The sequence below is a fragment of the Alligator mississippiensis genome, chromosome 1 (assembly GCF_030867095.1).
Source record: "Alligator mississippiensis isolate rAllMis1 chromosome 1, rAllMis1, whole genome shotgun sequence".
Taxonomy (NCBI): Eukaryota; Metazoa; Chordata; order Crocodylia; family Alligatoridae; genus Alligator; species Alligator mississippiensis.
In genome coordinates this window covers 292,616,049-292,636,747 of record NC_081824.1, presented here as the reverse complement: position 1 = coordinate 292,636,747, position 20,699 = coordinate 292,616,049, and the positions used below count along the sequence as shown (strand labels likewise).

General features: G+C 44.9%; 1 long non-coding RNA gene across 1 annotated transcript in view; it reads right to left on the bottom strand.

The window, feature by feature from the left end:
- LOC109280302 (uncharacterized) overlaps positions 1-20,139 on the bottom strand; it is a 57,167-nt gene extending 37,028 nt beyond the window's left edge. The window contains exon 1 of the long non-coding RNA XR_009459079.1: positions 20,014-20,139. This is a non-coding gene — a long non-coding RNA (uncharacterized LOC109280302). The remainder of the gene's footprint in view (positions 1-20,013) is intronic.
- Between the last annotated feature and the right edge of the window lie 560 nt (positions 20,140-20,699).

The following is a 20,699-nucleotide window of genomic DNA, read 5'->3' as shown; positions in this document are numbered from 1 at the left end:
TAGAAGAGGTGATATCTTTTATTATACCAACTAGATATTTGCAAACAAATTATTTTATTTATTTGCAAGCTTTCAGACATACTCACTCTTCATCCAGCATAGGAGCGAGCAGAGATTGTAAAAGTTCTCCTAGGTAGGAATGAAAATGCACCAATCATACAGTCCTGAATGTGCTTAAACTAAAGCTGCACAGAATTGGCATATAAGGGTACACTCAATGCACTTGCATCTCCTAGAAAGTCATCTATTGTTGACAGAGGGTCTACATTCCACCCTGGGCCCCACAAGGACTTGTGGAACTCCATGCAGGACAGCTGCATCTGGAACAGCAAACCTAACAGCAGCAACTTCACCCCAGGTGCAGTTGTGATGGCAATAGCAGAGGAAGCTAGATGATAGCCAATCACTATGCTCTCTAACCATATGCCAGAGAAATACATAGTATTACTATTGTTCCTATCCATTTTCAAGCCAGGACCCTGTTTGCATGAAAATGACCATACTAGAGAAAAAAAAATCTACACTCATAAGTGAGCCATATCTACACCACAATTCCAGCATCACCATTACTGGAAAAAGCTACAATGATGCTGAATTATGGCTATATTACATGGGCAGAGCCTACACAGGCGATTTTCCTCATTCCCCAGTTTATCTGGCCTGAGGGAAAGAGCTGTACTTTCTAACTAAGCAAATGGGCTTGGTTTTCTGAATAAGATGTCAAAGGATATATCAAACCTGGTCTCCTGCTGAATGGTGGAGAAAAAACAATACAGTAGACAGGTCCCAAAAAAGAAAGCTTGCTAGAGAAGGAGGGTATAGTTGACTGACAGGCTAATTTCTAAATTCTTTGTCTCGGGTTTTGTTATATGATTTTCAGTCTGAAGAGGAAGACTCTGGGTCTGTAATTTGAGACATTTATGTTTGAACTGAATAACATTCAATCAATTCAAAGCCTAGGAAAGAGCATTTTATGGAAAAATAAAAAGCTTTATGGGTTTGCAGCTGCTTGATGGTACTGAAACTATTCCTTCTCCGTGATCCATCTTGTGTTTTCAATTTTGCCAAAATTTTTCATTTACATCCAGGACAAAGGTCAAGTTCTTCCCAGCAGACTAATTAGGAAAAATATTTAGAAATACTACAATTCCAGTTGTGCTTCTGCCATAACAATTAGAAAAACAACAATGCAGCTCATATCCACTGATCCCCCAGAATATACAGCAATTTGTCCACATTAGAAAATTGTCTGCCCATTTGCCACGTTAATGTGCACAGGGCCCTGCAAGTTTTTATTAAATAGTGACATGATAGAAATACACAGCTTCTGTCCACATAAGCATTTTTGCCATTGCCAGCACCAGTGCAGCTACCCAAATGCTAGAAGATGAACTCAAAATGTGTTATGGACACCATAACATGTCCTCCATTTGATCCAGAAAGGCCTGGAAATATCTATTCAATGAAAGGAAACATGTAGAAGAACACAATTTCCAGTGTGCATCAATAAAGTTTTTCTAATCATTTGTTGTGTGGTTCTTTTGCACCCCAACACAAAGAAGATCCTGTGAACAGTAGCGGCTGCTTGGCGTCATACTGCCCTTTTATATTTCCAAGACAAGAAAAAAAAAAAAAGACAGCTCTAGAAATCTTAAACCTAAACTGAAATATTCAATTTTCATTAGCCTGTAACAAAATCCTCAAATACTCCACTCATTTTTTTTTTCCCCCCCAAGATAAATATTCTACTTTTCTTTTTTCAATATGTTTGATGATGAGAAAGTAACTGCTTCATGACAGGCATGTTCATGTCCAGCCATTCAGTTCCAAAAGGGTATAAAATCTAATGCCCAAGAGCTTATAGAATGACAGTGCCAATTCTAGTACTGATTTATTAAAACTCAAATTGGATCACTTACATTTTGTTTCTGCCAGATAAAGTAGTTGGAATGCCTAGTTATTTTCTCATGAGAATATCTGAAATACAGAAAATAGCCCTGGAACTCTTAAAATTCAGGGCACTGTCCCTTTCGCATTAGACTATAACAAAATCAGTACAATCCCAAGTACTTTTTTGTCAATATTTTGTATATTCTGTGTGATTACTGACTGACTATAAATCCCAAACCAAGTTCTTTGATACAGTTACATTACATACATACAGGGATACTTTCCTCCTTCCCTGTCCTTCCTCATTTTCTTGTGTTTGCCTAATGCTGTAAACACCTCAAACAAGAGCTGTCTTTGGACTCTACTATGTGTGCTATCAAGTGGGAGGGCATTTTATTTTTTCTGAAATGAAAGAGCCAATTTATCCCCTTTTATGGACTAAATTATAACTAGCTGCAGTGGAAACTTTTCTGCAATAAAGGTTTACTTGTTTCTGAGCCCTTTATGCTACAACTTGCAAGACCACTTGTTGCACTTCAGAAGCATCCTACAATCTCCATTAAAGAAATCAGATTTTTTATTCCCTTTGCATAGGATTAGAGACGTGTATGCAAAAGTTTTTTAATGTATCACTGATTCATTATCAAGCAAATGAAGGACACACAATACAGCGAGTGACAGATTGCTTCACATACAGAATGAGATTGTCTCACTTGACATAGATAACTGAAAAATGTATAACATAAGCAATGACATGGCATCAAATACCGTTAAACATCTTTCTATTCAAATCCAAAACTCCCTGTTACCCAAATCCTGGTTATGTTCCCTTAAGAATCATTTACTCAGGTCCTAGCTTGTTTCATACAATCCTTCACTTGTCCCTGAAAAATGTGAAATAAACAGAAGTTGTATTACACTACAATTAGTGGGATAAATTCTGCTCTCAGTTAAAACCAACCCAGCAACAGTCTGAGGTAATCAGCAGCCTGTATGTGTAAACACCTCTTGCCAGGTTTGGGGGGGGGGGGGGGGGTTAGTAGTATAATCATATTTTTCTTTTCCTATATAAAATAAAAGTTGCTCTCACTGGCAAGTGAAAAAACCAGCCTGACAACCAGGAAAACTACCGTCACTGATTATTTGAGGTATACTGTATAACTGAATAAAAAGTACTGTCAAATGCACAAAGTATATCAACAGGGCAGGAAAAGAAAGACAAACATCCTCTTTTTAGCCTCAGATGTTACTGGAAAAAAACCCACGTTTTTCTTTCACACAGATGTGTAATCTTTCAGTTGACAATATTATTTAGCTACCGGCAACAGTTAATGATCAACTGAGGGAGTCAAGGGCCTGCAATTATTATTACTATTAAGTGTTTCAATTATAGAAATAAAAAGAAAACAATTACAAATCTGATCTGTTTAATGATAAAAAGTTGAGCTTCATATGTTGCCATGGATTTGACTTCTGGTTTGCATTCCTGATTTTTTCCTACTGAAGATCAATGGGATGACCAGTAAGAAAATGGGACACAATTCAATATTCCATTCAATTTTATAAACAGCAACATTCCAAAGTCCAGGGTGCTCTTATAACTAGTACATGTACAGAGCCCCATCCTGACCCACATTCTGCCTGCTCTGATGGTGCCCAGCAGCTAGAAAGTCAGCTTTGCTGCCTGGCAGATGTTTTCACTTGTGTACTGGGAACACTCAGAGCCTGGGACCCCAGCAACGAGAGCATCCTGCATGCCTGCCGTGTCTCCCACTGCTACACCAAGCTGATGCACTGCCTCATGGTGTCCAACATCATCTGTTGGTCCCGTGACATCTATGTCAAGCACATCACAGGCCACCGCCAGTACACCGACCTCACCAAATTGGCCACCACCGGACCGGACCCAGAAGGGACCGCCTGAATCCCCCTCTGCACCTGATGGACTCAGAGAGGAATCTTCAATGACAGAACACTCCACCCCACCTGAAGAGGACCCCCCCGCGATAAGACTTTTTTGACCAAGAAACTTTCTTCAACCTACCCCCTCCACCATTGCAGACCACTGTATGGGTTTGTTTGCATCAATCTTCTTTTTCTCTCAGCATCATGAACCCCCTCCCTCCCATTCCCCCAGCCCCCTACTCCTGGGCTTAGTTGGCTAATATTGTATTTTTTGTAACCTAGTTGGGTTCCCCTCCTCACCCCCATCCCTCTTATGTTAGTCCCTCTCTTGGGTGCTCTGTATTTCCTTTCTGGCTTTGTCATCTTTTTGGTTCATGATTCTTAACATCTACTAATAAACTCCACAGTTGGCACAGAGCCAAGACAGCACTCATGTTGACAGTTCCCAATATAGGAGGCTTGGCTATGGTCTCTATATGACCATGATCTTAGAAAGGCCTTTTGGGGTCATAGGTAGCCAGGCATAACTTAGAGCTGTTTTAAGACGGCTTTGACTTGCCCTAGGGGGTTGTTCTGAGGCCTGAAGTGCACCCTATGCTGACAACAGCAAAAACAAGTCACTAAGTGTGTAACAGTCATTACATATTTTAAAATCAGTTAGTGATCTAGTCAACAAGTACTGTTTATGTACAGAGTTCAGCATTTAGATTAACATTTTTCCATTCAACACTACACTCTGCTTTCACTGAAATTCAACAAAAGTTGTATTTTTTTTTTTTAATCTGAAAGCATTCTTTCATCTGAAAGCATTTTACCATTGGAAAAAGACATAAGTCCCACTTTGAACAGCTTCATCTATACACAGCTAGGAAACAAGACGTGACAAACGTGTGAGGAAGTGGACAGTGTGAAAGACTAGAACATGGAGGGTGATGGAATATGGGGGTTTAAATGGGTGAGAAATCACACTGGATGGATAGAAAATGACTTGCAAACACAGGTCATGTCTAGACTAAAGAAATCATGTTTAAAAACATGCTATTACATTTTAACTAACATGAATTTAAAAATAAATATAGATGTAGCCAGACTCTTTTTGGAACATGTTAGCAGCCTACAGTTGGCCCTTGTTGGAGCACAGGTTCCATAACAATGTGAAATCCAGTTTAAAATGTATTTTTAGAGCAGGAAACTAAGTCCAATTTAAACAGGTCCATTAGGGAAACATGGAAGAAGGGAGGAACTGAAGAGCAGGAAATTGATGCAGGGTAAGAAAACTGCCACTAAAGATTGGAAGTTCACTTTAGAAAGGGAGAAGGCAGGACAGGGTGGCACCTTGGAGACTAACTGGTACAAAGGGGCATAAACTTTAATAGGCAACAACTTATTTGATCAGTAAGTAAAGGCAATCTGGATAAAGTGGAGCTGGATCAAGATTATCCATAACTGTCACACAGTTAAGGTTTTTATGAAGGTGAGAGGCATACATCTTTTAATAGCAGGGAGAGACAGGGAAAAATGATGTTGCAGGGCTCCTTTAAGGGCAGAAATTGCCTAGAGAGAGGACCCTAGGAGCCAGGCAGAAATCCCACAGGTACAGGTCACTGTGGCAGCAGGCTAACAAGGGAATTAGCCTGCACCCAGTCAGCTGACCAGAAGAAGGCAGGGTCCTGGGCCCATATAAGCCCCAGGGCTGGGACTGAAGGCAGTTAGGGCCCTGGCAGCTGCCAGGGGGAGTGGAGTTTGTGCAGAAAAGCTCCATGGAGATACCTGGGTGCCTGTGCTGGTGAGACTAAAGCAGGGGTGGGCAAAACGCGGCCCGCAGGCCAGATAGGGCCCACCAGGCCATTTTATCTGGCCCACAGGGCCCCTAAAAAAATTTAGAAAATTAACGTTTATCTGCCCCCGGCTTCCTGTCATGCGGCCCTCGATCACTTGCCAAAACTTGGTAAGTGGCCCTCCGCCTGAAATAATTGTCCGCTCCTGGACTAAAGTATCTAGGGTTATGGTTGCTGTTATGACTTTCACACATTAGCACATTTCTAAAAAGATTGCCTTTCAAGATTAAATCTCTCTGCTTAGTAAGATCTTTTGATACTCAGCAGCTCTGAAAAATTAGGCCACTTCAACTCAAACCAAGTCATCTTGGGTGAATCTGCACATGCTATTAAGGTGGTACAATAAACTACAGAGCTGTTTGATCCAAAGTAAACTGCTCCTGGGTGCAACATCTACATATGCACCTGGGATGGCACCAATTTGAGCCAGGGTGAAGCAGGCCCCTGGCTGGCTGGGCTAACCAGGTGCAATTTATGCCCCAGTCACTATCTACATATGCATTTCAGTGCAGAGTTAATTTACTGAGCCCCAATACCGCCACATGTGTAGATGGTGACACTTTACTGCAGAGCTAGTTGCTCTACTCTGCAATAAAGTGCACATGTCAATGCATCCTTTTGGATAAATCTTTCCCTATGCTATTCAGCGAATGGAGGGAGCCTCTTCTTGCTTTTGCAGCTGGGCAAGTTCTCAGAATTTAAGGAAGTGCTAGCAAAGAAGACTGTTTCACGTTCTGGCTCATGTAGTAAATTAACAAGGTGGAAGTTTAGGGGAGGGTCCAGCCTCAGCCAACTAGCATGTAAGCTTTCATCAGTAGTAAGAGCTACTACTGATGGAGGAAGAGCTAAGCAAGCATGCTTTTGACTGGAGCACATTGCCACAGCCAACCCTGGGAATCCTGGCCAGCTATTAGAATTTCTGTAATGTTAGATATTCCAAAATCTTTTCCTCTTCTGCTTCCCTAATTTGGGTAGGATTTAGTTCTGTACTATTGAACCTTAGTATATTTTTTAAATCAGGAAAAATGTATAAATTACACATACCCTACAGACTTAATCAACCAGATCTTGTTTTGACAAGTTTAGTGTTGGGTGTGCAATCCACCCCATGTGATCATATCATATTTTCTTGTTATCCTCTTTAATACAAAAAACTGTTGTATGCCTTCTCTTTCTTCTTAATTAATCAATTACTGTAAAACAGCAAAGAGAATAACACCTCCATTCCCAAACTCTTCATTTAGTCATTTAACATCTAAATCATAAAGTAAAATTTCCTCATTCACTTCCAGACCCGACCCATTTTCGTTCCTTCCTTCCTTCCTTATCTTCAGTACCAATCAACATACTGTGTCCTGGTTTGAAGACAACTTAAAGGTCAAATCAAAAGAGGCTTCTGTAAAGACTAAAGGACTGTATTATTATTTATGCCTGAAAACGAAAAAAGGTGTGGGGCATGTGCTCAAATCTCTACTGATTACCTTTAAACTAGTCAGGATCATTTCACTTGCCCCCTGTCCTTCCACTCCCTACCAAACACTTTTGATTAATTTCTTCTGCCTTTTTTCTTGTCATAGGTATAGATTTGTAGCTGTAAACTCTATGGGACAGGGATTAACTGGTTATTATACATGTGCACAGTGCCTATGACAATAGGACACAATATAATAAGTGTAACAAATAATACTAATTTAGCTGTGCATGTGCGATGTTATTAGTGTTGGTTCTCTACATCCATGAGCATGTACCCATATTCTGAGAGAGTTCACCACCTCCTGATCTGATGTACACCATGCAATCCTGTATGCTATAATTGTTTTATGACCTGTGCAACTTAAAGCAATCAATAATATTCTTTTAGAAGACTTTATGAGATTAGTAATAAACTGACAGGCTTTAGGCAGCCATCATTAAAAACAACCCCCAAATTACTCTCTTGAATCACAAGTATAAGAATCAGAGAGTAGGTAAATTTAGAGATAGTAATGGAATTTGAACAATTTGATAGAGGTAGCAACAAAAAAAGAGATAGCCCCAAGGACATAAAATGCCACTGTACACTGAGAAGTGTAAATTACCTGATGTGAAGCAACAGCTCATAGATTTCTTACACATGATCTCAGACAAAGCTGAAATATTTGATGCTGTTATGATGAAGCTGAAATCCATGGTGCTATTGCTACTAAGAGACTTCAGAAAATGGAAAATTACCAGGCCTAGAGCCTACACTATTGATTTCTTTTAAAACGCTCATTATTGAGCTAGTTTCTTCTCTACCAAAAGGTTGTCAATAATTCATTTGAAAATAGGCCTTTTCCTACAGAATGGGTGTAAGCCCTCTTCCCTCAAATACTGAAAGGAAGCATGACTTAACAGAAGGCCATATTAAGATCAATAATCAGGGATCTATTCAATTACACCCATCTCTGATGCTACCTTGTCATCCTGACCCTTTGCTCGTCTGTTTATTCACTTGTTGTGGGCTTTCTGGAACACAAACACTCTTTGTCTTGTTTGACCAATTAATCATTGGGGTCCTTAGGTATTATGTTATTACCTCTATTGTTAGTAAACTGATATTATTTACTTTAGATGGTTAATTATTTTAGAATTCAATTACAGTACTGCCTAAAAAAGCAGTAGCCAGTAAGTTACATATGATGGTACAGTTCAGCCACAATTTTTATTACGTTATCACACAATTAGGAATCTGCAGGAAGGTCATCCAAAGCCATTTTGCATTGCTATCTATCTAGTGCTATGCTTTAAAAGAAAGATACAGTAACACTAAAATCAAGTCACTGAACAAGCCATCCAAATGCACAGAATATCAGGGAGCCAAATTCTGCTCCTCTTACACCCATACTGGCTCAATCAACAACATTCAAACCAAAATCAATTGTACTAGATTTATACCAGAGTTCCCAGTTCCTGTTGCTATCTGAGGGTACAGACAGATGTTTGTACAGATTAAGAGGAGGTCAAATTATGTTAAAACTGGCCACCCAATCTAACTTAATTCCCCCAGGTGTAAACATTACACTTGGACCCCTAGTTAAGCGAATCCAAGTGTAAACTGTACAGAGGTTCAGGACAGTTAGAGCAGTCTAAATATGGCTGACCCAATCTAACTTAAGTACATCTCCAAGGCAGTCTAACTTGGATTGGATCAGGCGAGACTGACTAACTGAACTTCTGTATGGTTCCCAGCCAGTAGCCTGAGCACCAGGACTATGCTTTTCCTATCCCCCCCCCCCCCCACACACACACGCACGCACATTGAACTGGGCTATTTTTAGCCCCCCAGCCTCTACCCCAGATGGACAACCCCCTCCCATGGACCAGTCAGCCAATCTCTCAAACTGCTCCCCATGCCAGTTTTACTGGTATTTGCCAGTGCCAGGAGCTGAAGAAGTAAGTTGGGGTGGAGGGAGAGGTGAGCAGGATCAGGGGGGTAGGTTCACTGCAGGGTGATGTTATTCATGGGGGGGGGGGGGGGGAAAGGTTAAGGGGATCAAAATATCCATTGGTACCAAGGGGTGGGGAAGAGAGAGTCTCATAGATTCATAGAAGTAGGGTTGGAAGAGACCTTGTAGATCATCAGGTCTGACCCCCTGCCCTGGGCAGGAGAGAAAACCCGGCTCAAATGACCCCAGCCACGTAGGCATCAAGCCTCCTCTTAAAGACCCCCAGGGTAGGAGCCATCACCACTTCCCTTGGAAGTTGGTTTCAGATCCTAGCTGCCCTGACTGTGAAGTAGTGCCTTTGGATGTCTAGTCTAAACCTACCCTCTAACAACTTGTAGCCGTTATTCCTTGTTACCCCGGGGGGTGCTAGGGGGAACAAGATTTCTCCCAAACCCTGCTAGTCCCCCCCTCATCCCCACAAGCCCTCCTATGGACCCTGCTAGTTCCCCTGATCCTGCTGAGCTGTCCCAAACCCCACTGTCGCAGGGCACTAAGGTGATTGCTCCTTTAAGGGCAGAATCTGCCTAGAGAAAGGGCCCTAAGCAGAAACCCCACAGGTACAGGTTATTATGACAGCAGACTAATGAGGAAATTAGCCTGCACCTGTACCCAGTCAGCTAACTGGAAGAAGGCAGGGCCTTCAGTCCCCAGGGCTGGGACTGAAGGCAGTTAGGGCCCTGGCAGCTGCCAGGGAGAATAGGGTTCAGGCAGAAAAGCTCCACAGAGATACCCGAGTGCCTGCTACTCCTGGTGAAACTAATGAAGTTTAGGAGCTCCTAAAGTATCCGGGGCTAGTAGGCACACATTGCTGAGGGAGAAACTGGCCCTCTTAAAAGGGACAAAGTGTTACCTCCAGTGTTATGGTTGCTGTTATGCTATTGCCCAGGGGCTCGTATTTATGTTGTTGTTTTCAATCAGGTGGACCAGGCTAAGGCTACTGGGGAGGAAGAGGCCTCATTGGGGCACACTATCATGCAAAGCCCCAATGCCAGGGGGACCAGCAACAGGGGTTGAGCAGACCCCAGGCCCAGGAAGTCCAGTGACAGGGGGTAGAGCAGAGCCCAGCACCACTGAGGGCACACAGACAGGGGCCAAAGGCACAGTGATGACAGGAGGCCAAGCTAGATCATGGCGTCAGAGGGACAACATTTGAATACCATCTGCAAGTTATGGGGCATGATAAAGGGACGGTTTTGGAGTCATGCATCTAGCCCATAAGGCCTGGGTATCCCGCGAGGCACTTAATAGAGAGGGACCCAGCAAGGGGTCTAAGAACCCACACAGTTTAGTGGGGTCCACCAGGACTGTGACTGCATAGCACCTTGAGGGCAGCCTCCCTATCTACCAGCCATTATCTTAACCATCAAGATGTGGCAGATGAGAATAGAAGGCACCCAGGTGTGAAGCAGGCAAGGTCACAGGGTCATAGGGGCATCACAGCCATCCCTAGGGACCCCACCCCACGACATCCACTAACCCCCCTATGGACCCCACTAGCTTCACTGATTCCTCCAATCCCCTCCATGGACACCACTTGCTCCCCCCATCTCTCCAATCCCACCACAGATAGTGCTTGCCCCCCTCATCTCCCCATAGACCCTGCTTCCCCCTCCCTGATCTCGTCCCTCTCACAGACCCTGCTTGCCCCCCTCAACTTCCTAATCTCCCCCCCCCCGCCGGAGCCTGCTTATCTCCCAATCCTCCCAGGCTCTCCACTAACCCCTCCATCCCATCTTACCCTACATCAGGTGGCCATTTTTAATTTGATCCAACTTCCCCAAGAGTGCAATTCCTTATTGCTAAAGTTTCACAACATCGTGATGACACTGGAGCAAACATGAATATTCTGTTTAAAAGGAAGCAAATGTTTAGCAGATGAAAGACAAATAGTTTAGATATTTGTAAAAACCCTAATCCAAGCAAATTTCTAAAACATTTAGCAAAATAAGAGCAACTGCCAAAAATCGAATTTCTGCCTCACTGATTAAAGGCAGAACTTTATTCTCATCCTCTTATCTCTCCTGAGAAGAGCAGAGAAGATTGCTCCTCATGAGGAGAACTGTGACAAAGAAAAGAGAGAAAAATGACCAAACGCCAAACGTAGGAGCAAGTCGTGCTCATGGCATGGGGGAAGTAGTGGGTGCAGCCTGACAGCGGCGGCCCCAGCCCGCACTGATTGGCAGGGGGCGGAGGAATGCAGCCCGTTTAAAAGGGCAAGTGCGCCAAAAGAAGGGAAGGATCCACGCATCAGTTTGGAGAGGCCTGATCACCCTTTCCAGGATCCTGTGTCCACAAAATCCCTTCCCCCCCGGACGCCCCCATCACAACTGGGTATACCATCCGAACGTGTTTGGAGCTCTCGAGTCACCAACGAGTTTAATGGTGAAACAGCTGTTAAGAAGGTTTTTTTTCTGCCTAAACTGTGAGTAAAGCATTGTTTATCTCACTGCCTCCTCGGTGTTTTCTGTTGACAGAGGGAGAGACAGAAGAGGGAGGAATAAGGCCCTGAACCCCTTTCGTCCCCAGCCTGCTCGCATAGTCTGGGTCCAACCACCCATTATCAGGTTGAACATGGCGTCACGAACAGGATCCCCGGGGCAAAGGGGGAACGAAGGACATGTTGACGAGTTAATCAGGCATTGTCTGTGGGGAAACCATCACTGGCCCCTGACCACGAACACTGATGATTTACGGGCCCATGTGGTGTATCATCAAGCTGGGCAGGACAGAAAGATGGGAGACTGTCTCCATCTGCCCGACCAAGGACAGCGAGGAGCCACTTAAAGAATGGGTCGTATCTGGCCTCAGCCCCGCAGCCTTAGGATGCCTGCTTTCCAGCCCCGCGGTTCCTTACCACCCGCCCGACAAAAAACCGGAGGCGTTACTTAGCCGCGTCAAGCCCACAGGCACAGATGACCGTACCTCCACAAAAGAGTACACTTGGTGCATCCAGTACCTAAAAGAGGAGAGCGGCTGCGAAATCCCTCCCGATAAATTCAAATGCCCCGATCTCAATCCCGGAGGCGCCGAAGACGAAATTCTAACGGCACTCCGTGAGAGTCTTGAGATCGATGGACGGGATGCCACAGGGTGGACAGGGCAGAAGTGGAATAAGGGAAAAATGATTAAATATCCTGTTTTGCTCGGTGACCACCTTGTTACGACACACGGTGAACCAAACCAGCATAATAGATATGCTGACTAGAACAGCCGCGCAGCAGAGCGCCGCACAGCCCGAGCAACCGCGGGTAAAGAAGAGGATGTGGCCAAAGAGTCCGGGGCGGGAAACCCCGACATTAGAGAAGCCCCGTCGGCCCCGCCCGAGAAACCGCCTCCGTACAACATCCCGCCGGAGCTATGTTCCGCCCTCCCCGCCAACGCAGGCGCACCCGTTCTGCATGCAAACCCTGTAGCCTTAGTGAAAACTGTCATCGATGGTGCAGGAACCCGCACCCTCACTACCTTCCACACGCGCACCAGAGAGGAACTGCAAGAGCTGACAAGAGATACCCGACTAAATCCGGGTGAAACACTGGCAATATGGCTAGGACAACTGATATTAGAGCATGGGTCAGATTTGGTAGACCCGGAGGAGTGTGCTATCCTAATGCGCCAACTCGCATGGAGTGGAGGAGCGTGTAGCGACACGACTCAAGTACTGCGCAATCAGGCTTGGCCAATCCCTTTGTGTGCTGCCATGGTCCCAGCGCTGTTGAACCGAGCTCACGCTTGACACGCGGATCCGCCTGATGATCCATCGCCCGCACAGCTCCTGTATGCAGTAGTGGGAGCCAGTTACTTAACCTGGGATGCCAGATGGTATCCACTGACCCTGACTCCACACCAGGCAAACAATGTTTGGCCGCATTGTTGGTGTAATGATCCTGGCAAGGTCCCTGTATCCGCGTCAGCAGTGGAGGCCTGCGTTGAGGTTTATGGAGGTATGAATACACCCATGTTCCGCTTGTTATTACACCCACTGGTAGGGGGGCTGATAGGGAACTTTCCCAGACTACTTAGAAAGCTCACTACAGCGCGCAAAGTAGAATCCAAGCTCGCCCCGCCAGTGGTGGTACAGGCGGTGGGAGTGTGGAAAGCAACGCCTAGAAAACCCCGAACTGATCGTTCACCGCATGGCCGACCGCCAGACCACACCACTTAAAGAGCGTGCTATGTTTGGCTTTCTGCTAAGCAAAAGCGGTCTGACAAAGAATCAGCTTCGTGGGTTAGGTGATGAGGGGCAAAAAACACTGGCGCTGAACCTAGGCTTTAAGCTTAAAGAGCAGGAGCCAGACAGAGAAAAAAAAAAAAAAAAAAAAAAAAAAAAAAAAAAAATGAGTAGCGGCCGTCGATATGGGCGACAACGGCCAACCCACTAATGACAAACGCCCGTACGCAACTTATGATGTGAGCGCAACTGCAGACTCCACCCCTATCCCTACACGCTTCTTGCTAGACACGGGAGCTCAAGTAAATGTGTTGAGATCTGAAACACCCCATGTGAAGACATCCAAAGTCATCTTTGTACAAGGGCTAAACGCCATGACATCTGTGCCCACGGTCAAGTTCTGGATCAACAAAAGGGTACTGCATGAAGTCTTAGGGGGCATAAATATCTTGGGTATCCCTTCAATAAAGGCGTTAGCTTTAAAGAACACCATATACCTAGCACTCCCATTGACTGTGACATCAGGCGAAAGACACCAGCCAGCGCTAGCAAACCCTACACCCTGGCGGTACCAGCCAATCCCAACGCGCACTGACCTGCAGTCCCAAATCCGAAACCTCTTAGCTGACTTGTGCAAGCGAGGGTGCGTTCAGCCCGCAAAATCCTCCACCTACTTTTCGGCCGGATGGGGAATCCCTAAACCAGGAAAGCCGACAGAAGCTCGTCTAGCGGTGGACTACCGACAAGCGAATCGTCGCTGTAAACCGCTCCAAATGCCCGCCGCGCAAACCGTCTCAGACATCCTCGATGGCATGACCGAAATACAGAGGGGCGGAGAATGGTTTGCTAAAACATTAGACTTAAAAGGACATGTTTTATTCAATCCCTATACATGACCCGCAAGGAATCCTTAATATGTATGTAGGCGGACAAATGTTTTCCTGGAAGGTTTGTCCACAAGGTTGTCGCAAGGCACCAGCCCTAGCAGTCACAGCAATGAATGGGACGATCGATAGCTTTGTTTGTCCCCGCCCAAAGACTGCAGACGTTCACATCTGGACCTATGTCGATGATGTTGTCATCATGGGGCACGACCGTGCCACGGTCCGCACCACCACTGTGGACCTAAATAACCACTTGAGCAATCAAGGATGGACGGTAAACCTGGCTAAGTCCATGAGTGAGCCATCCTCGGACATTAAGTTTTTGGGGACACGATTCACAGGACAATGGTGATTAGGGACGGCACACAATGCTACCCCTGAGTTGTCCTCACTTTGGCCGACCACGCAGACGGACTTTCAAGGCCTGCTAGGCTAAATTGGTTCCGCAATTTTATGATGCCATCATATTTAAAAATTATCCAGAGTCTGCAACAGCAAATCCGCAAGAAAACGCGATGCAGAGCCCCATGGAGTGAACGTGACCAAGCTGCATTGGAAAAGGTTGTGACAGAGGTTAAAAAGATGCATCTGATCGCACCCCCTGCCGACAGTCTCCTGACAATTCATGTAGGCTACACCACGGAGCATATCTGGTTTACGGCAAATGACACCGAAACAGGGGAACTCACGTACACTGGTCACTGCACACTCAAAAGCCACCAACGTCGGTATGGTTGTTTAGGGAAGGTTATGCTTGCGGCTCAACTGGGGGAACACCTCGCGGTGAGCCCAGGTGTACTTGTTGCACCCGGCAGCACCACACTAGGATTGCTTAATCCTAGCAGAATCCAACCGGAATATCAGGGCACGGAAAAAACTTGGAGCGCCCTGGTCCTTTGTCACCAGTATCACTGGTCAGCGTGGCAAGTCACTGACGGAGAGCTGATTCCAGCCGCTGAAGAGGATGACTCCATTGTATTGCAATTGTATGGGACCACATCCCCGGCATGGATAGCCTCAGATGGTACATCCCGTGATGGCGGAGGATATGGATATTACTGTAACCCTTGCCACGATTATGAGCTCAAAACGTCCCATCCAGGAGAGTCAGTTCAAGCATCTGAACTACGAGGTTTTCAGCTAGCTCTTGAACACACTTACCATCACCATGACGGGATGCTTCCGGTACCTGTCATAGCCGTAGACTCAGAATATATATACAGGATTGTTACCGGAAAGGCACAAGTTACAGAACACATAACCCTCTGGGACAATGTCAAGACCATTTTATCACATTTCTCTGTTCGCCCCTTAATTAAGCACACGCGCTCTCACTAACCTGATACGGACCCCGTACATGCCATCATAGATCATCTACTGGCACACCGAGGATCCATAGATGAAAAGGACATTCCCCAGTTGCATGTCACTGATGTTATAGACATGAACCCCTTTCTCGCTTGGCTCCACGAACATTGGGGACACCTTGGAGCAAAAAGAGCGCAAGCTCATTGGAGGGAGCAAGGCAACAAAGGACTAAGTGTAGAACAGTGGAAGAAAATAATCCAAGCCTGCTTTGCCTGTGCGCAAGAAAAACCGGTGCACCACAAGCACCAAAAGGGCGTCTATGATCCAGTGCAATTTGCTCCAGGGAAGGTGTGGCAAGTGGACCTGCTCGGGCCACTCCCAGGAGCCAAGGCACCAAACAAGGGGCTAGTAATTGTAGACCTGGGAGCCCGTCAAATCCTCGTCCTCCCCACGAGGAAGACCACTGCTCCCGTGATTCAAGGATGTCTACAGCTTGCTTTCACCCATTGGCAAGTGCCCCACGTCATACACTCCGATGGAGGACCACCCTTCAACTCCAAAGGCTTAGAACGGTTCGCGGTAGAGCATAACGTTCAGTGGCATCACCATTTACCCTATCACCTGCACTCCAATGGCGTCGTGGAGCGCCAAATAGGATTATACAAAGAACAGTTAAGGCTGAGGGAAAACGGATCGTTCAAGAACTGGACCAAGTACAACAATGATGTACTAATTGCCATGAACACCACTAAAGCTTTATGGGATGAACGCACTCCGGTGCCATGTCCGCCTTGGAAGCCATGTTACTCACCTCAAGAAACAGTGTGGCTAACCATTCCCACAGCTACTAGTAAACGCCCAACTCCAGCTCCCGGTGTTGTACTTAAACCCGGCGAGTACCGGAACGCCCATTTTGTCTCCCTTGAAACAGTCTCACCCGTACGCACCATCTTGGCCCATCATAATTGGCTAAGTCAACGCAGCACAGTTTAGTACATATTACTAATGAATCCCAAGTTTTGTTTTTCAGCCCGAAACGGCATGAAGTCACCGGTGCATGACGTAGTGTGAAACTCGTCGCCGCAAGTGAATCTATTGGTGACGACTCCAGCAAAAAAAACGTCGTGCTGCATCTGGACAGACACAGTTGGACTTACCCTTGATATCATTGTTTAATGTTTTATTATGTATTTGTATTAGATGTTGTATTTTGGCTTTATAGATAACTAAGGAAGGAAGCTTTCAAGCCTAAACATGTTCGAGATTGGCATTTGGTCAAGGGGGCATGTGATAAAGAAGAGAGAGAAAAATGACCAAACGCCAAACGTAGGAGCAAGTTGTGCTCATGGCGTGGGGGAAGTAGTGGGTGCAGCCTGACAGTGGCGGCCCCGGCCCGCACTGATTGGCAGGGGGCAGGGGAATGCAGCCCATTTAAAAGGGCGAGCGTGCCAAAAGAAGGGAAGGATCCACGCATCAGTTTGGAGAGGCCTGATCACCCTTTCCAGGATCCTGCGTCCACGAAATCCCTTCCCCCCGGACGCCCCCATCACAACTGGGTATACCATCCAAATGTGTTTGGAGCTCTTGAGTCACCAACAAGTTTAACGGTGAAACAGCTGTTAAGAAATTTTTTTTTCTGCCTAAACTGTGAGAAAAGCATTGTTTATCTCACTGCCTCCTTGGTGTTTTCTGTCAACGGAGAGAGAGACAGAAGAGGGAGGAATAAGGCCCCGAACCCCTTTCGTCCCCGGCCTGCTCACATAGTCTGGGTCCAACCACCTATTATCAGGTTGAACAAGAACAACTTGGATGGTAAAACCTTAGATACAGTTTTTAAAATATATTATATAATTATAAATGGGTTTCATCACAGTGAACATCCAGGGTTTAGATTTCCAAAAAAAAAAGTTGTATGACCTACAGCCCAATTCCAAAATAGGATGGAAACTGTCTTGTTTCCAAAAAGAGTAACATCTGCCTGTTTTTAGATTAGCAGGGGGAAAAGTACAGATGATTAAACTAATCATAAGTTTAAATGTATTTTTATTAATACATGTTCAATAACGACTTTTATTTGTGCAAGGTTTTTCTATCTGATTAATTTTATGTCAGTTTGGATTAAATATTCCATAAACTGGTGATACAACATCTTGTTAAGACAGTGGACCCAGAAAAAAACTCCACCATTTTCCTCAGAAGTCATCTTATACATCTGGATTTTGGTAGGTCACTGGCTGATAGTCCCTGTGATATGAAAAACATTGGGTATTTTATAAAATTGCTTGCTTAGGTGCAATGTCTCCAAGTTGACATGAGTTAACAATGAGCTAACACCAACTGGATTTGACAAAGGATGCATGCCCCAAGGGAAAGCAAATGTATAAACCATGAAATTCAAGAGTAAGGTTGGGAAGCCTGGCCTCTCAGATCACCCAGCAATCTAAGGTAAGCCTGCATTTCAGAAGCTCCATAACTATCACCCTGGGGGAAAAAAAAATCACTATATCAACTGCCCAGGATTTCATGCATCTAAAGAAACCCTGCTATTGACCCTGCTATTAGCAAAACTTCATTCGTCTCCTGGTCTACGTTTTCACTTTGTGAGAGTCCAGAAGACTATGCAGCCAAAGAATTCATGAACTTAACACTTTAAGCATCTTATTACCTGTTTTTCTAGCCTTTGATTTTCATTTTTATTGGTTGGGAACACACCAAGCATTCCATTTTCTTTATTCGTAGGGTCTGAAACTGAAATTGCATGTGTGAGCACCTTAAAAGCCCACAGAGGGGTAGTACCAAAGAAACATGATCTGCTGGTGGAAACAGCTATGAAAATGGCATCATAAAGACATTAGTTAAAGTGTATCTTACAGTTAAGGCATGAGAAACTTCAGATTGTCATTTAGAACTTCTGATGAAAATAAGTTGTTATACTTCTGCTTATCAAGAACGTTCTGTTAAGATTTGTATTCTGCTGGATGGGGGAAGGAAGGGGTAGCTTCCACATAATACTTGAATTCTAAGATCTGATCTACAATACAAAGTTTTGTTGGCATAGCTACAGCAGCTACAGGGCGTGAAAAGATCACACCCCATACCTGATGTAGCTATGTGAGCAGACCTCCTATGTGGATGCAACTATGTCAGTTAGAAAAATGGTATAGCGAAGGTGGGAGAAAAACTACTTCTGTTGCCAAATGTGGCATCCCAATAGGAGGGGTCTGCCAACATTGGTATACCCTATAAACTAGAGAAGCAGTAGTCCCATAATGTACACAGGCCCTATAAGGGAAGCTTTATGATTTGTTCTGAAGTCTTCTGATCAAACATTAAGACTTTGTCTTCACTAGGAAAAAGAAGTGCATCTTAAACTCAAGTTAGCTACCATAAGGCAAAATCCTAATGAAGATAAGAAATGTTGTAGTTTTCAAATGAGTTGGTTGTGGAAAACCCTGGCTTTCCCCACAGTTTTTAACTTCACCTGCTAATTAATTTGCAAAATACTAACTTCCTTGTCTTCTTCATTAGGTCTCTACCTCAAGTTTGCTAAAACAAGATAAAAAACATATTTTTTCCCTAACCAAATATGTTAGTTGCAGTTAAGCAATTTTAATCAGATTTTAATTTACAGAGTTGAGTGAGTTTGGGAAAATTATCTGGCTGAGATTTTATAACATGACAGACAATCACGTTCTGACATTCCTTCTTAGAATTTGTTTTTTTTTCAGTATTCACTTGATGACTTAATTCTAATACAAGGCTAAAACTAGATTTGTCAATTTGATTTTGACTCAATAACATGTTTTATTCCTAGTGTGGCACAATATCACTGTAACAGGAGGGATGTCAGGGTCAACGTGCTCTCCCCTGCCATCTCCTTTACCGTGCCAAGCTGTCGTCTTGCACCCTCCGATTCTCGCCTGCCAGGTCTTTGATTTTATGTATTTTATAGGGAGGCTACCTTCTGTCCTCTTGGCCACAGTTCTCCTGTCATGGGTGTACCATGCACCCGAGCCTTATGAGCTGTGCATGGCTCCTACCACCCCAATACCATGCCCCAAGCCTCACAGCTGTACTGGACGTTGTTCTGTCCCTCGCTCGGTCTTCACACCCTCTCTAGCACTCGGGCTCTCCACAGTCCCATCTCTGTCTCTCTCTCTTTCTGCGCCCTTCTCTCAGGGCTTTCTCAGTAACGCCGCCCTTCTCTGGACTCACCACGCCCGCACAGGGGCTTCTCAGTAATGCCCCCTTCTCCGGGGCTCACCACGCCCGCACTGGGGCTCCTCAGTAATGCTGCCCTTCTCTGGGCTCACCACATCCACACTGGGGCTTCTCAGCAACACTGCCCTTCTCTGGGCTGGGGTCTATGCACCCCAAATGCTGCACCCTCACTGGCGCTGGGGTCCCCACTCTACTGTGAGTCCCCTATGAGGCCTCCTCCAACCCCTAATAGCCTCACCCAAACCACCAGTGTAACAAATAGTAATGTAAACACAAGCCCCTGGGCTATAATGTAAACATAAGCCTCCAGCTATAACTACACTCAGGCCTACCAGGTTCTCTATCCCACCACGGTGACCAACGCTGCTCTGGCATTCAGGCTTGGCTTCTCTTTTCTGGCAGGGAGCTCCTTCTTCCTTAGCTGCTGGTAGGGAACTGCCTCTGGCCTCCTGCCTGTGCTTTATATAGGAGCCAGGCCCTACCCCTTCCTTCAGCTGGCTAGGCAGGTGTGGGTCATTATCCCACTAGTTGCCTCAGCAACCAGCACCTGAGGAGTCTTCCCTGGTCTCTCAGTAGCAGGCACCTTAGTGCCCTGCTACAATCACAAATAATAGTTTGGCTCTGCTCATGTCTTTTTTTATTTTAGTTTATTGTAAGAGTTTTGATAACATAAAATAAAAAACTGTACTGCATCACATTTCTTTCAATAAGCAGCATGGCTCTGAACCTTTGAGAGCCTACAGAAAGCACCAGGCTTTCAACCTAAAATAATGACCAGGTCCTCCTAATAAGTCTATGATTCTCATCCCTTGTCATTTTTCTTTATATTAAGCACCTTATAGAGCTTACTGCAAAATTATGAATTATAACTAATTGTTACAGTGAACATAAAGCAATTACTTATCCTAATAAAAACTGGTCTTTTTTTTTTACTTGGTCACCCCAATCTGGGCCAAAACTAATGAAGTTATTAAAATCTTTCATCTAAACTCAAACTATGAAGCATCTCAAAAGCATT